Genomic DNA, 15,918 nt, shown 5'->3' on the forward strand with positions numbered 1-15,918 from the left:
CTCAAGTTGACTGCACACATGGTTTCCCCCCTTCCTATTTTATCCTTACAACAACACTGTGAGGTAGGTTAGGCTAAGGGACAGTGATTGGCCTGAGCTTTGTGACTGAGTGTGGATTTCAACTCTGGTGTCCCATGCCTCCTAGACCTTCCAAGTGTCCCTATTTTCTAGGAACAGTGCCAGATTTGCAGAAACCATCCCAGTTTCTGATTTGATCTTGGAATGTTCCACTTTTCCTTAGGGCATCCTTATTTCCATTGGATAAATGTTGGAGGGTTTGGCCTCTTAGTCCTACACTCTAACCCTTATACCACATGGCACATATTACTGTCAGGCTTCGGGGACTTGGCTCCCCCACCCTTTGGCCGTAGATAAGCAGGGCAAAGCAAAAAGAGTTGCTTACCATTTAAAGAATCTTTAATGATCACAGCAAAAGAACAAAGCAGCCATTCTTGAAATGACGGTGTTCCCAATTAAGGTTTCCACCCACTTTCCCCCTAGTCACTTCTGCCTCTTGCAACCTAATCTTGCAACCACTGTGCTTTTTGTGTAGCCACCTTATCTGCTCTACGTGACCATGGACACTTTCTAACAAGAGAGAGTCTCTTCCAGTTCTTCTTCACTTTGCTGTTCAACCCCCAGTTCATCCCAACTTTTGACTTCAGAACTATGCCCCTCTGCAAACCACTGTTCCAAATCTATACCGCTCAACTACTGCTGGGTCAGGAGCAAGTGGGGAGGAGGCTCCCACCATTCATTATCAGAGCAGTACTCCTCAGCCTGGTCTCTGACATCTACTTAGGATGTGCACATAAATTGAAGTCAAAAGAATGGCGATGTTTAGCTTCACTCGTAGGAATCTCTTTGAAAGGAGAAAAGGCAAAGCATAGTTGCTGCCTGAATCGACACCATTGCATCCTTGAGGGCTCCCAGACCTGAAACTGCATCATCACAAGGGGGCGGTGGCCTATTGTGAAAAACAGATAGAATTGGAGTGCCAGTTCTTGCTTCCCAGTGCTTTGAGGCCATGTGATGGCACCATATGACAAGACTGGCATGCTTGATAGTGCCCTGCTGCTTGTCTGCGATGAGCAAAAAACACAAGGAAAACAGGTTTTATCTCGTCTGGGCAAAAACGATCCTGTCAAGGCTTTGGCGAAATCTCTGGGCAAAACAGTTCATTTTGACTGGGATCTGTTTAATTCACAAACTGAGCAAAGGGGTGGGAAGTCTAAGGAAAGGATGTGGCATTTGGGGCTTATAAGTTTAGAGAAAAGGTGAATAAGAGGGGAAATGATAGAAGCAGATAAAATTATGCATGGCATGGAGAAAATGGATCAAGAAAGATTTCCTCCATTTCTCCTAAGGCTAAATCTTGTGGCCATCTAATGAAGCTGACTGAATGCTGGGAGACAGATAAAAGAAAGTCCTTCACACAGCTCATAGTTAAACTATGGGACTCGTTCCCACAGGAGTCAACGATGACAAGTGACTTGGATAGCTTTAAAATAAAGATAGACGAATTCATAGAGGAGAAGGCTCTCAGTGGATACCAGTCAGGACGGCTATGCTGTGCATCCATGTTTGGAGACAGGAATGCTTCTGAATGTCCATTGCTGGAAACCACAAGAGAAGAGAGTGTTCTTGTATTTGGGTCCTACTTGAGGGTTTCTCACAGGCATTTGGGTGGCCACTGTGAGAATAGGATGCTGGACCAGACAAGCCCTTGGCCACAGCCACCAGGCTGTTATGGATTGGAGAGACACATGGAAAGCAGAGACCGAGAGTTTAGCACTCCTTCCTCACCACATACCATCACCTTGGTCTTATTAGAAAACTCCTGCCTTTATGTACCGTATTTTTCCGTGTATAAGACAATGCTTTTTGCTAGAAAAAGAGAGACAAAAATTGGGTGTTGTCTTATACATGGATAGTGAATGCAGAGGGTGGATGTGCAGGAGATTGGCAGCAGCGATTGGGAGGGTGATTGGTGGCTGTGGCAAGGCCTGCTGCTGATTGGCTGTAGCTGTGGCTGTGGCAATTGGGCAGGCGATTGGCGGCTGTAGCGAGGGGGCTAGGTGATTGGAGGCTGCGGCAAGTGGGTGGGTGGGCTGTTGGTGGCGGCAAGCAGGCAGACAATTGGCGGCTGCGGTGAGGTATGCGATCAGCAGTGGCGGGCAGGCGGGTGAGCGATTGGTGGAAGTGACCTCTCCCAACCCCCCAAAAGCTAAACAACTTAATTTCTTAATTTTGGGTTTTTAAAAAATAGGGCTCGTCTTATACATGGGGGGTTATACACAGAAAAATACGGTATGTTGGGGAAAACTGGAAGAGGATCTACTTCCTTTGGGTCTAGTTTTTCACCTTCAGGCTGTCCACAAGGTAGGCTAATGCGTGCTTTTGTTTTAATTGCTTATTGCGGATGAAGGCAAGCCTGACAGGGACACAAGGCAGCTTACAGCTATAATTCTATTTCGTTCCATTTATCTGTTGAAGGTGTTGTACACGATTCCTTTCCTCGCACATTCCCCCCCCCAACAATCCTGTGAGGTAGGTTAGGCTCAGGCTGAGAGGTTGTAATTGGCTCAAGGTCACAAATATGCATATGTGGGAGATCAAATGCGGGAGAAGCTTCCTGTTGTGGAATAAAACGTCCCTATTTTCATCTGAGAAATGCTGGAGGGTATGCAGTCATGGCTTCCCTCAAACAATCCTGGGAGCTGTAGTTTGTCAAGGGCGCTGAAAGTTGTTAAATGACACTCCCCTCACAGTGCTACATTTCTACCAATTGTGGGACCCACAGAAATTCAACAGGTACAGCTTAACCCAGCACGAAGGTGCAGCGATAGGAGCTCTTATACCTATTTAATTCCTGTCTTTCATACAGCTTTTGAAGGTGTCTAATATCCTTTTGCTACTTCCGGACAGCATTCATTCCCTCAGGCACACAAACTCACTTGTTGCTTTCATCTGGGGACCACGATTCCCATGATTCTCCTGGGTGGTCACAATCTCCCTTGGGCGTGATTTAAAATAACAATAAATCATAGAGCAAAGTTCCCTTTCCCACTCAATATCTTAAAGATATTGGCTTGTTGTAGCTTACATAGTGAAGCCGTTTTAAAAATTATTATTATAGACTTATTTATCAGTGCATTACACAGCTTAGTTCATTTTTAAAAGTGTTAGCATGTGAGAAATGATAACCTGGGTGAAGTTTGTAAAAACGATCCTTCTGAAACAGTTTTGAATTAATTAACATAATTCATGCAAATGTTTTCTGTTGCTTTTTGCTTTGCAACTTGCCTCCCCTAATACATAAAAAGGGCCCCTCAAACTCCTCCTTTCTTAAGACGCAGAATAAAAAGTGGCGACACACATCCCAATCCTCTGGCTGCTCATGTAATGTTTATAGAGAAAATAAAAACTGAGGATCCCAAATGTGCTGGCCAGCTTGAACTGTTTCCCTTGTCCCCCCACCCCCACCACACAGATGTACTATTATATCCGAGATAAACTTTCCTCCAGATATTGTTAGGGAATGGAGTCATTCCTTGGAGCACAATACACACTACAATGCTCTCCTGGGAGATGACTGCGAAGCAGAAAGGAAACTTTGCCAAGTGCAGTATGGAAGAGAGAAAGTGTGTGTGTGTTTTTTTTAAAAAATACCCGTGTCCTTTTTGACAAACGGACTTAGAAGTTGCAATTTGCATTCCTTGACCCGGGAGTGTGTATGTGTGTGTGTGCATGCGGGGGGGCGTGTCTAGCTATTGATGGAGGGTTTTTTTTCTGGACTTTGGTTTCATCTACATTCCTGGCTTCTGGAGGAGATGTGGAGGTGTAACTTCCCCTAGGAGTAACCACTGGGAAGGAGGCAATGCTCATTAAGTGTGTGATATGCAACCGGTTCAGAACTCTGCCTGTCCACTGAGAGAGCCTTTCACTGCTGCCTGGCAAGCCCGACATTTGAACTCACTCAGGAAAAGAGAGTGGATTTTACTTTTCCAAAGTGGAAAGAATACCTTCATCGGGGGCAGCTTTCCTTTCCGTAGCATCCAGGAGAAGTTGGAAACTGTACATAGCTAAGACGAAGACAATTTGCTGATTTCTTTTGTGCTGTTCTGATTGAACACAAATGCGCGTCTTTTGGGAGGGAGGGAGAAAAGGAGAAGAGTTTGCTACTGGTGGAATGAATACAATGCAGGTCAGTATTATTAACACTATCGAACCAGGAGCGTTTTGCAAGTTTTTATTTATTGATGTGGAGGACCCAAGTCTTTAACCGCTTCCTTTTCAAACTTCGTAACAGACTAGGAGCAAACTCTTTATCCATTTGCTGACCTAACCAAAACAGCTGCATGCTGTCCAGGTTATGATATTTTAAAGTGAAGGGGGGGGGAACATAGGGAAAATGTTTCTCCTACTCCTTATTTTTAATGGCATCAAAAGATTTACTCTGCAAATGAGAGGGATTGCTGAGCTGGAAAAATTTCTTGTGGTTTCTGAAGAGTTTGTCAAGAAGGGTATTTAACTTTCGTATTTTTAAAAAGAATCTTTTCCCCTTTCTCACAGTGAAGTATTGGGATTTTCATTGATTGCTGAACCCTGGAAAAGTTGCTGAACAAATTTAAATCTACTATAGTTTCTTGATAGGAATGCTGATGCTAATGGACATTGGGGCGCTTCTGCTGTGCCTTTCATATTGCTTATTGTATTAACGGGAAGAAAGAGATCTCTTTATTTTCCCACCCCACCCACAAGGATCACTTTAGATGTTATTTTCACTTTGATGTCACTAAAGTGCCTCAACAGCCTGTGTCCATATTTTAAAGTACATTTTGAAATGGGAAGAAAAGGAGTGTAGGGAGTTCATGTTGGGGGTGGGGGTAGAGACTTTTCTTCTGAAATGGAGTTGTCCAAAAAGAGATTATTTGAGGAGAATTAAAGCCAAGGGGTTTCAGTTTGCAAAGGTCAGCTTCTGTCTAATTGTATTTCATGCCTCCTTTTTAAGCGGGAGAAACTTAGGACAATATACTCCAATGATAAAAGTAGCCTGATTTGTAACCAGATTGTATTCATAGTTCATGGCAAATACTTGTGATGAGAAACAAATGAATCCTCTCTCCCTCTCCCTCTCTCTCTCTCTGTGTGTGTATCTATCTTCAGTTTTAGATAGTGAAGTCATCTAGAGGAATTCTCTATGTTTTGAAGGCCTTCACAAGATTTTTTTGTTGTTTTTTGTTGTGTGGGTGTTTTTTTTTTTGCATTTGCTCCCCTGTTTGTGAGTCACTACAGTAGAGATGGGGAACCTGTTGTCGTCCAGGTGTGTTTGGACTTAACTCCCAACTTCCCTCACCATTGGCCATATTGGCTGGGGCTGATGGGATTTGGAGTCCAACAACATCTGGGCATCTCTGGAGCCTAGGGGACATCAGGTTGGACACAGAGTGAAATGCTGGTTGAGAGATGGGTTTATTGGGTTCTTTTTACATGGTCCTTTGTAGAAATCCAGCAGGTGCAGCTGTTCTTTGCAGTGTACAGAGTGATCAGAAGAGGCTAGCTGGTGCTGGGCCCTGCATTCTCTGTGTTGCAGCCCTAGGTCTGGTGTAACCCTAGCATGTACAATTGATCGTATTCCCGCCATTAAGATGGGTCTTATTCTTTTATGCAGACATCCCCAAACTTCAGCCCTCCAGATGTTTTGGACTACAATTCCCATCTTCCCCGACCACTGGTCCTGTTAGCTAGGGATCATGGGAGTTGTAGGCCAAAACATCTGGAGGGCCGCAGTTTGGGGATGCCTGCTTTTATGGGACTGGTTTGTCTGGGAGTGCTTTGCTTGCAGTGCTTTTTTTCTGGGGGTACTCAACGGTACGCAGTACTGGTACCTCCCCCCAAGGGTTAAAAGTGTGGTACTTACTGTAACAACTTTATGGTGAATGTCGGAACCCTTTTTTCTAAACCAAAAAAAAACGGGACCGTTTGCTTGTATCCCTCCTTCCCCAAACCATGGCATGTAAAGTAATCAAAAGCTAACACATGAAAGTAGGGATGCAATTCTGACACAAAGGGCATTCCAAAGCAAGCACCTACACTAATAAGGACCAAGTGGGACCTGCAACAAAATGTTGCAGCACAAAGCGCTACATGTTTTGAGAGATCTACATTGGCTCTGAGCACAATTCAAAGTGTTGGTGTTGACATTTAAAGCCCCAAATGGCCTCAGTCCAGTATACCTGAAGGAGCATCTCCACCCCCATTGTTCAGCCCGGACACTGAGATCCAGCGCCTTCTGGCAGTTCCCTCATTGCGAGAAGTGAGGTTACAGGGAACCAGACAGAGGGCCTTCTCGGTAGTGGCACCCGCCCTGTGGAACGCCCTTCCAACAGATGTCAAGGAAATAAGCAGCTATCCTATTTTTAAAAGACATCTGAAGGCAGCCCTGTTTAGGGAAGTTTTTAATATTTAATGCTATATTGTTTTAATATTCATTTGGGAGCCTCCCAGAGTGGCTGGGGAGACAGCCAGATGGGTGGGGTACAAATAAATAAATAAATTAATAATAATAATAATAATAATAATAATAATAATAACGTGTGCCAGATTGACAAAGGACACTCCTCCTCTGCTTGAAAGGCTTGGACCACTGCTTCTCTCCATTTCTTCCCAAGTAGACCCTAGCGAGCAAGCAGTCTGGCAGTCTGACTGGTGGCCTCCCCTCAGGGCCACTGCTGCCTTCACTCCTGAGGCCCAGGCATAGCTGCCAAGTTCCGGCCTGAGAAATAAGGGACTGGACCGGAAGTAGCAGACCGGAAGTAGCGCTGCCGCCATTTTGGAACTGGGCGGAGCATGCTCAGAAGCTACTTTTGATGCTGCTCTGCCCTGTTCCAAAATGGCCGCCGCACCAGAAGTCGCGCTGCAGCCATTTTGGAACTGGGCAAATAAACTGGGAACAGCTGGAAAAACGGGGGTTTCCCGGGGAATACGGGAGACTTGGCAGCTATGGGCCCAGGGAGCACGGGGTTGGGCTGCGGGAGAATTGGGAGTGCTCAGGATGGGGTCAAATGGGTTCTTTGGGAGCCCAGGGAAAACATCCCTGAGATGGGGCTCATCTTCTGGTCACCCTTGGACATTCTTTCTGGTTGAAGCAGGGTAGTCCACAGACTCTCTACAATCTGGGATGGATGTAAGCTTTCGTCACAAGATGTTCCACCTGCAAGGCTGGAGGTCTCTACACTGGTTGCCTGCGTTCCTGTATGGCTCCCAAAAGCCTCACTTGTTCACCGCCCCCCACCCAGACCCTTGAACCACAAGAGCAGGGGTGACAGTGAGCCAGGCAGAAGCCTCAGGGCCACAGATGAAGTGCCTGGCCAGCTACTTGGGAGGAGGTAGAAAACTCATGGAAGCATCAGTGTGAATCAGCAAGGGGTGGAGCTTCCCTATATCATCACTTTTGCTGACTCACTGTTGAATCAGCAGCTCCCAGCCTTGCTGGAACTGGGGGAATCGACAGGAATGCACTAGGAGGAGTGTTGGTAAGGTTTACTCCCCCCCCCCGGCTCCAATCCAGCCCCCCAAATTTGAAAGAAGGGCAGGCTTTCTCTCTCTTTTGTTCCCAAATCGTCCCTCCAGTTTGGGTGAGAGTTCTCTTTGGGTGAGTGTTTTTGTCGCAGCATTACTTGGAAGCTGCTCAACAATAAATAAGGTCTAGAAGCTTGGTGGCAGTGGTGATTTTTTAAAAACGAAGTCTGAGATTCTTAGGAAATCGTATTCTGTGCTCAACTCTGGTGCTGTGCAGAATCAAAGCATGTGCACAGCCTTGAAGAGGGTTTGGGGTTAAAATCCATGCGTGGGGTTCAATGCTAAACCTACTCAGAGTAGACCTATTGAAGTTAATGGCCATAGCTACTAGTAGAACTTAAACTGAATGCATTTTCATTTGTGACTCATCCGGAAAAGGAGTTGAAGGCAAGGAATCTTTACTTTTGTACTGGATTTTTCATAGTATTATATAATTTGGAAGAGGAATGTAATGGTTACTGAGCCTTGCCCATATCCATCAGGAGGTTTATCTGTCTTCCCCAAACTGATCTTAAACACTCAGGATGCTGTGGATATAGCCTATCTTGATTTCAGCAAGGCCTTTGACAAGGTGCCCCATGATATTCTTGTAAAGAAGCTGGTAAAATGCGGACTAGACAATGCTACCATTCAGTGGATTTGTAACTGGCTGACTGACCAAACCTAAAGGGTGCTCATCAAGAGCTCCTCTTCATCCTGGAGAGAAATGACTAGTGGGGTGCCACAGGGTTCTGTCTTGGGCCCAGTCTTATTCAACATCTTTATCAATGACTTGGATGATGGGCTTGAGGGCATCCTGAGCAAGTTTGCAGATGACACCCAATTGGGAGGGGTGGCTAATACCCCAGAGGACAGGATCACACTTCAAAATGACCTTAACAGATTAGACAACTGGGCCAAAGCAAACAAGATGAATTTTAACAGGGAGAAATGTAAAGTACTACACTTGGGCAAAATAAAAAATAAAAAATGAAATGCACAAATACAGGATGGGTGACCCTGGCTTGGGAGCAGTACATGTGAAAAGGATCTAGGAGTCTTGGTAGACCACAAACTTGACATGAGTCAACAGTGTGATTCAGCAGCTAAAAAAGCCAATGCAATTCTGGGCTGCATCAATAGGAGTATAGCATCTAGATCAAGGGAAGTAATAGTACCACTGTATTCTGCTCTGGTCAGACCTCACCTGGAATACTGTGTCCAGTTCTGGGCACCACAGTTCAAGAAGGATACTGACAAGCTGGAACGTGTCCAGAGGAGGGCAACCAAAATGGTCAAAGGCCTGGAAACAATGCCTTATGAGGAATGGCTTAGGGAGCTGGGTATGTTTAGCCTGGAGAAAAGAAGGTTAAGGGGTGATATGATAGCCATGTTTAAATATATAAAAGGATGTCATATAGAAGAGGGTGAAAGGTTGTTTTCTGCTGCTCCAGAGTAGCGGACACAGAGCAATGGATTCAAGCTACAAGAAAGAAGTTTCCACCTAAACATTAGGAAGAACTTCCTGACAGTAAGAGCTGTTCGACAGTGGAATTTGCTGCCAAGGAGTGTGATGGGTCTCATTCTTTGGAGGTCTTTAAGCGGAGGCTTGACAGCCATCTGTTAGGAATGCTTTGATGGTGTTTCCTGCTTGGCAGGGGGTTGGACTGGATGGCCCTTGTGGTCACTTCCAACTCTTCTATGATTCTAGGAACATGTGCATGGAAAAGTTTCAGAACAGCAAGTTTCAAATCATGATTCAATATGGCATGGTGGTTCACATGCCAGAGAAGGACTAGTGAGACCCATGTTCAAATCTGCACTCACAAAGCTCAGTGGGTATCCCTAGGTCAGCATAGCCTACTTTGCAGGGTTGTTCAGGAGACCCTTTGAAAGTATTTGTGCTGAAGGATGGGGTAAGAATTCCTAATACTATACAGCTGAATGTTTCCCATTGCTGCCAGCCAAGGGTCGGCTTCAAACATCCTGGTTTTGTGACCATGGAAATGGTGCGGTTCTGCAAGACTGTTGGCCCTTGAATAGCTTTGCCAATGCTACAGTGTGCAAATCGCTTTCTCTTACCGTTATTGAGCTATTGCTGTGATGTGCAGAGGTGAGGAAGATATGCAAGAAAGAGACACCAACTTGATGAGCACTCCAAAGTTTGTGGCTCTTTTAAGTGGCTCTTCAGTACGGACCGGGGGGGGGGGGGGAGAGAGAGAGAGAGAGAGAGAGAGAGAGAGAGAGGTTTGATTCAGTTCCCCTTGAAAGGTGAACCTTCCTGATTGGCCCTTCTTAAAAAAGTCCACAAACTGAAATGCAGCCATTCTTCAAAATTCACATTCCTCCGAATTTAGGAAGTAAGATGCACATGCTATAATGAATTGTGCATAAAAATTCATGTATTGCTGAAAATAACATACAAAAATGCATTGCAAGGATGTGTATATTAGAGGAGATTGCATACAAGAAGACACATATTTGGAGAAATTTGCTTTAAAATGCTGGAGAATTTTAAAAGGATGTCAGTCTGTGTCTGGGCTGCACCACAGTAGGAAATCAAATCATTGAATGCTCCTCCTTCCCTGTCCCCAGATCTCCCCGATAGAAAACTAGCTTGTCAGGGAGTACTTGCTGCTTGTCTAGGTGAAGGATTTTAAAAATTTTAATTTTCTAACGGCATAGAAGAACATGTTTCATGTGATGTGCTCACAGCCTCCTACAATATGAAGTAGTAAAGTAGTCCTCCAGGAACAATTTTGCCATGTGACAATCATTTTCATCTCTAGAGTCTGTTAGATTATGCCAAACATTATTTTGTCTGGGCTTGCGTCAAGTCATCAGGGCAGCCACATTCCTTCTGCTTTCTCCAGGTTTCTGTTTTGTCTGTTGGTTCTGCACTGAGAGTTTACTGCCCTCAAAGGTGTGACCTGTAGCTCTGGCTAATTTATTTCTGTCACGGCGGTACGGCTTGCAGCGGATGGTGGCGGTGAAGAAGGGGAGGAGAGGGCAACAAGTTCAAGATGTCGAGAATAAATCTGGGTGCTCAAGTAGAGATGGGGAAGACCTTTACTTCAGTTTAAAGCCAAACCTACCCAATTTGCCCTTTTTGAAACAATAAGCAAATATTTCAAAATTTGCATTTCTCTGAATTTTGCAATGCAGTCAAGTAATGTGCACATGGGGTAAAGTGTGCATAGAAATGCATATAATAAGTGGAATATTATTCTATTTGTTAAAATATTTATATACTGCTATTCATAAAAAAAATAGCAAAGCGGTTTACAACAATTATTAAAACCATAATATAAAAAGTTAATGCTGTATCAGCGAATTGTTATGGAAAGATGTATTCTGAATTGCTTGCATAAACCTGACAGAATAGAAAACATTCCAGCAGGTATTTAAAAGATGAATCAGAACATGCCTGCTGAATTTGTATTGGCAGATACTGGGCTGATGATGGGCTCAGTTTTTTGCTGTCAAATGAAGCTTGCCAGCTTGGGAAATGACCAATGGCACTTCTGCAGATTAAATCAGTAACCAAGCTGGAATGTGAGGGTACTGTGGACCTAAGTTATTCAGGGCTTTATAATTTAATACAAGGACCTTGCACCTGGCTCAGAAGTAAGTGGGAAGCCAGTGCAGATGTTTTAACAATGGTGTCACATGTTGTCAGCCAAATGCCCCTATCAATAGTCACCGCATTCTGCATCAGGTGGGCCTTCTGAACCAGACCCAAGGGTTGCCCCACACAGAGCACATTTCAGTAATTTAATGACATACCCAAAAATGCATTATATAAAGGGAGACCGCTTTGCAAAAATGTGTGGACTAGGCAAAATTATGTACAAAAATGTGCACATTGGGAGAAATCTGCACAAAATGTTGGTGAATTTTCATGAGGACATTAAAAAACGTTGCAAATTTGAAATGTAAATAACCGAAGATTGGAATGATTAGGTTTGACCTCTTTATGCCCAAGTCTTACTAGACTTTTCCAAACATTGGTCTCTTTCTCTTTGGGCAAGCGTGTGTAACACTGCTATAAATAATATGCCAATGCAGCTATTGGGGGGGGCCCCGCAAATTTTGACTCAAAACGAGTTTGGATTCCGAATACTTTTAAAAAATATCCAACCTAATTTTCTGCCTGCTACCAAATGTTTAGTTCTGAACAACTCAAATTTAACCTCTATCTAGCAATATTGTCTTGAGTCAGAAGTACAGTAGCCAAAACATAAACCCGGGTAATCTGACATTTTAAATTAAAATAATGATGCTTTGGTGATTGATTGGGCAAGAGGCCCAAATGGGTGGAACAATGGATACAGTTCTTACCTTGGTCCTGTGGGCCATAGGTCTTCAGCCTGTGACTTGGGACCAACAAGTGAGTTACAAGGCGACACCAGGTGGGTCTCATCAAAGCTGTTGCTATCATGTTGAATTCCAGCTTGGACTGACCAGGCCAAAGGAGCACTACATGCATGTCTGAACTAGGACACATTCTTTTGATGAGATGCTTGTTTTATCAACTTCCAGGAGTGCTGCAATGTGGCAGATGAAAAGCACAAGCCATTTAAAAAACAAAACAACCCAATATGTGTATTTCCAGCTAATCAAATGCTCATGTCTTTTTTCTGCCATGCTGCAGGACAAGTTTTTCTTTAGTAGCAATGCTGAGCTAACACTATGTGTATTGCTCCATGAAGTGCCACTTTAGGTATAAATCAAAAGGGAAAGTAGGTCCCATGTTGCATCTCGGGATTCAGAGTAGTGTAGACCAGGTAGTGTATGTACAAGATACAACTCAAACACAATCAACGTAACCGGCTGCATTGTACCACAAATAAAGTCTGTTATTTACTGTATCATATTAACATATATGAGGAGGAATTAAATAACTTTTTAATGAGGGTGAAAGAGGAAAGTGCAAAATATGGTCTGAAGCTCAACATCAAAAAAACTAAGATCATGGCCACTGGTCCCATCACCTCCTGGCAAATAGAAGGAGAAGAAATGGAGGCAGTGAGAGATTTTACTTTCTTGGGTTCCATGATCACTGCAGATGGCGACAGCAGTCACGAAATTAAAAGACGCCTGCTTCTTGGGGGGGGGGGGGAACCAATGACAAACCTAGACAGCATCTTTCCGACAAAGTTTTCCCAGTAGTGATGTATAGAAGTGAGAGCTGGACCATAAAGAAGGCTGATCGCCAAAGAATTGGTGCTTTTGAATTATGGTGCTGGAGGAGACTCTTGAGAGTCCCATGGCCTGCAAGAAGATCAAACCTATCCATTCTGAAGGAAATCAGCCCTGAGTGCTCACTGGAAGGACAGATCCTGAAGCTGAGGCTCCAATACTTTGGCCACCTCATGAGAAGAGAAGACTCCCTGGAAAAGACCCCGATGTTGGGAAAGATTGAGGGCACTAGGAGAAGGGGACGACAGAGGACGAGATGGTTGGACAGTGTTCTCAAAGCTACGAACATGAGTTTGACCAAACTGCGGGAGGCAGTGGAAGACAGGAGTGCCTGGCGTGCTCTGGTCCATGGGGTCACGAAGAGTCGGACACAACTAAATGACTAAACAACAACAACATTGACATATCAACAAAGATATGTAGTCCAATAGTAATTCCACAATGCAGAAGTTCAAACATATACTAAAGTCCATTCCATATGCATTTGTTTGTTCATGAAGTCCAAAAACAATCCATACGTAGGTATTGTAATTCCATAAGACGACTAGGGTTGACAAGGATTTCTGGAATATTTTATCCCTGTTTCGCCATTCTGGGCTTCATCAGTGATATAAATTCCAATGTGATGTTACCATAGCTGCCAAGTTTTCCCTTTTCTCGCGAGGAAGCCTATTCAGCATAAGGGAAAATCCCTTAAAAAAAGGGATAACTTGGCAGCTATGGATGTTACATGACAGTGGATCTATAGCATTATGGTAGCTGCATTGTGGAATTACTATTGGACTACATTAACAACCACATGTGGAATAGACTTCAGTATCTGACCCACTGGGTCTTCTGATCCTTCAACTATATTGTATGTCTTTGTTGATATGTTAATATGATACAGTAAATAACAGACTTTATTTGTGGTATAACGCAGCTGGTTACGTTGATTGTGATTGACCAGGTAGTGTAGACAATACTGAGCTAGATGGATCCAATGGTCTGGTTCAGCATAGGGCAGCTTCCTGTGTCTCCCCCATCTTCCTTCCAGACAATCAAAGGGCATTATCACAGTCCAAGGTCACATTCCAGACATTAAAAAGTGCTTGAGGTAGAGATGGAGCAGGACTGGTGAGGGATGTGGCTTGGAGGGGCATGCATGTGGGGGCTCCAAGGAGTTGGACAGAGAGGTTTGGAGGGCCACACTGGGCCCCCAGGCTTGAGATTACTCACTCCTGGCTTATTGCATCATCCAGTCCTGCACACGGGGCAGCGGCAATGTAGATGCGATTCTGGGTGCAGCCTCTGGATGGTTTATGAGCTCCACTCTCTAACGTGGCCTTGCTTCCTTTCAAGAGTTCTCTGAGTGTGTATGAATATGCAGTGCCTCCGATCCCGGGAACAATTGCTGCCGATAAGTGCTCCGAAGGAGGAAGCCTGGTGATGAAAGGCACTCTTGGAAATGCAAATGCCAATTATTTAATATTTTATAAACCCTGAAATTTTAATTTCAGCAGATTTATTTGTCTAGAGCACTTCGATGGAAGTCTCTCTCTCTCCTCTCTCTCTCTTGTGCGGCCCTCAGACTCAGTCTGGGAAATGCTGTGTGACAATATATCTCTTATATGAGAAAATCCCCCTCATATGCTTCACAGATGTATAAATCCCTTATGCCTGTACTGAGAGGTTGCGTAGGGGAAGCATGGATTTACGACTCAGAGCATTGTGGTGGTGTGTGGGGGGAATTGCCCCGGCCTCTAAATAGAAATGGGGAGGAGAGCCTTGTGGTTGGTGCGCTCTTTCTTTGTTAATGCCATAAAGTTAATAATAATAATAAATCTGCAGTTGGTACATAGAATTCAATGCCTCCTTGGTTCCAGCAGCTATCACCCAATGCCCATTATTCATGATCTTCTCCATTCCCGAGAGCTGGCAGCAGATCATCAGCATCTCTCATTTCCAAAACGTGCTTGGCCAGAATCAGAGAGCCAAAGGTAAGGATGCCATTTGGGGAAGTGACATCTGTTTGGCATTCAGAATGTACCAGGTATGATCCCCGATAGCTCCAGAGAGAGCTGAGAAAGACCAGAGCCTATTTTCCAGGGACAGTCCCGGATTTACAGAAGCCATCCCAGTTTCTGATTTGATCCTGGAGTGTCCTGCTTTTACTTCGGATGTCCTTATTTTCACTGGCAAAATATTGGAGGCAGTGCTGGTTTTATGTATAGGCTAAGTAGGCTGAAGCCTAGGGCCTCTAAATCTAGGGGGCCTCGCCAGCCCTCCCGCTTCCCAGTGGGCAGTCTCTCCTCTCACAAAATTGCAAACTCAAGACTTCATGTGAGGGCTGGGCAACTCGGGCCTCTAAATCTAGGGGGCCTCGCCAGCCCTCCCACTCCCCAGTGGGCAGCCTCCCCTCTCCCAAAATTGTGAATCTAAGACTTCATGCAAAGGCAGAGCAACTCAGGCCCAACAACTATTAGACTCAGGGCTAGCCAGTGGGGCCCAATTTGAAGCAGTGGGGCACAACTTGAATTTTTTTTTGTGGGGTAGGGCCCCAGTTCACTGTGAAAGTCTGCAGAATAGATCTAGATTGCCCTGGTGCAGGGGCCCCCTTAGGAGCAGCCCACGGGGCCCAATTTGGCCAAATTGCTCCAATTGCCTTAAGGTCAGCCCTGATGAGACTGTGTAGGGGTTGGGCAGAAAAGCCCTGCACCTTCTATGTCCCTGGTGTCACCATTCAGAGTACAGATTCAAGGACTTGTTATGGAAATAAGGGGGTGGGGCTCTTATTTGAAATCAGTTTTGTCACCTCTTCCCCCAAAAAACCCCGAGACAATGAGCCCATCCAGCTTTTATTCACAGTCACATAAGCACTACACTACAGCTTGGCCATAAACTTGTACGTTCAACCGCTGAAATATATACCCAATATGTAGCAATGGAGATTTATGTTACTGCTTTATGAATGAACACTGTGTTTTATGAATGGACTCTGTATTTTGTGAATTACCAAAGAGCCACCAATAGGGAGCTCTAGAACCTGACAGCTAGCCAATTGGGTGCTACCAAACAGCGACCCCTATTGCTGAAAGCAGGTAACCAGCAGGGAATGCTTTAGCTCAGCCTTTGCACTGTTGACTGAACACCCCCCTGCTGTGCAGATAATGG

At 44.6% G+C, this 15,918-nt stretch overlaps 1 long non-coding RNA gene across 6 annotated transcripts in view; it reads left to right on the top strand.

Moving 5' to 3' along the window:
* The first annotated feature begins 3,868 nt into the window (after positions 1-3,868).
* The window catches only part of LOC118097159 (uncharacterized), a 119,500-nt gene continuing 107,450 nt past the window's right edge, over positions 3,869-15,918 (top strand). For all 6 annotated transcript variants that reach the window (XR_009558595.1, XR_009558596.1, XR_009558597.1 and 3 more), the window contains exon 1: positions 3,869-4,207. This is a non-coding gene — a long non-coding RNA (uncharacterized LOC118097159). The remainder of the gene's footprint in view (positions 4,208-15,918) is intronic.

Source organism: Zootoca vivipara, chromosome 15 (genome assembly GCF_963506605.1).
Source record: "Zootoca vivipara chromosome 15, rZooViv1.1, whole genome shotgun sequence".
Lineage (NCBI taxonomy): Eukaryota > Metazoa > Chordata > Lepidosauria > Squamata > Lacertidae > Zootoca > Zootoca vivipara.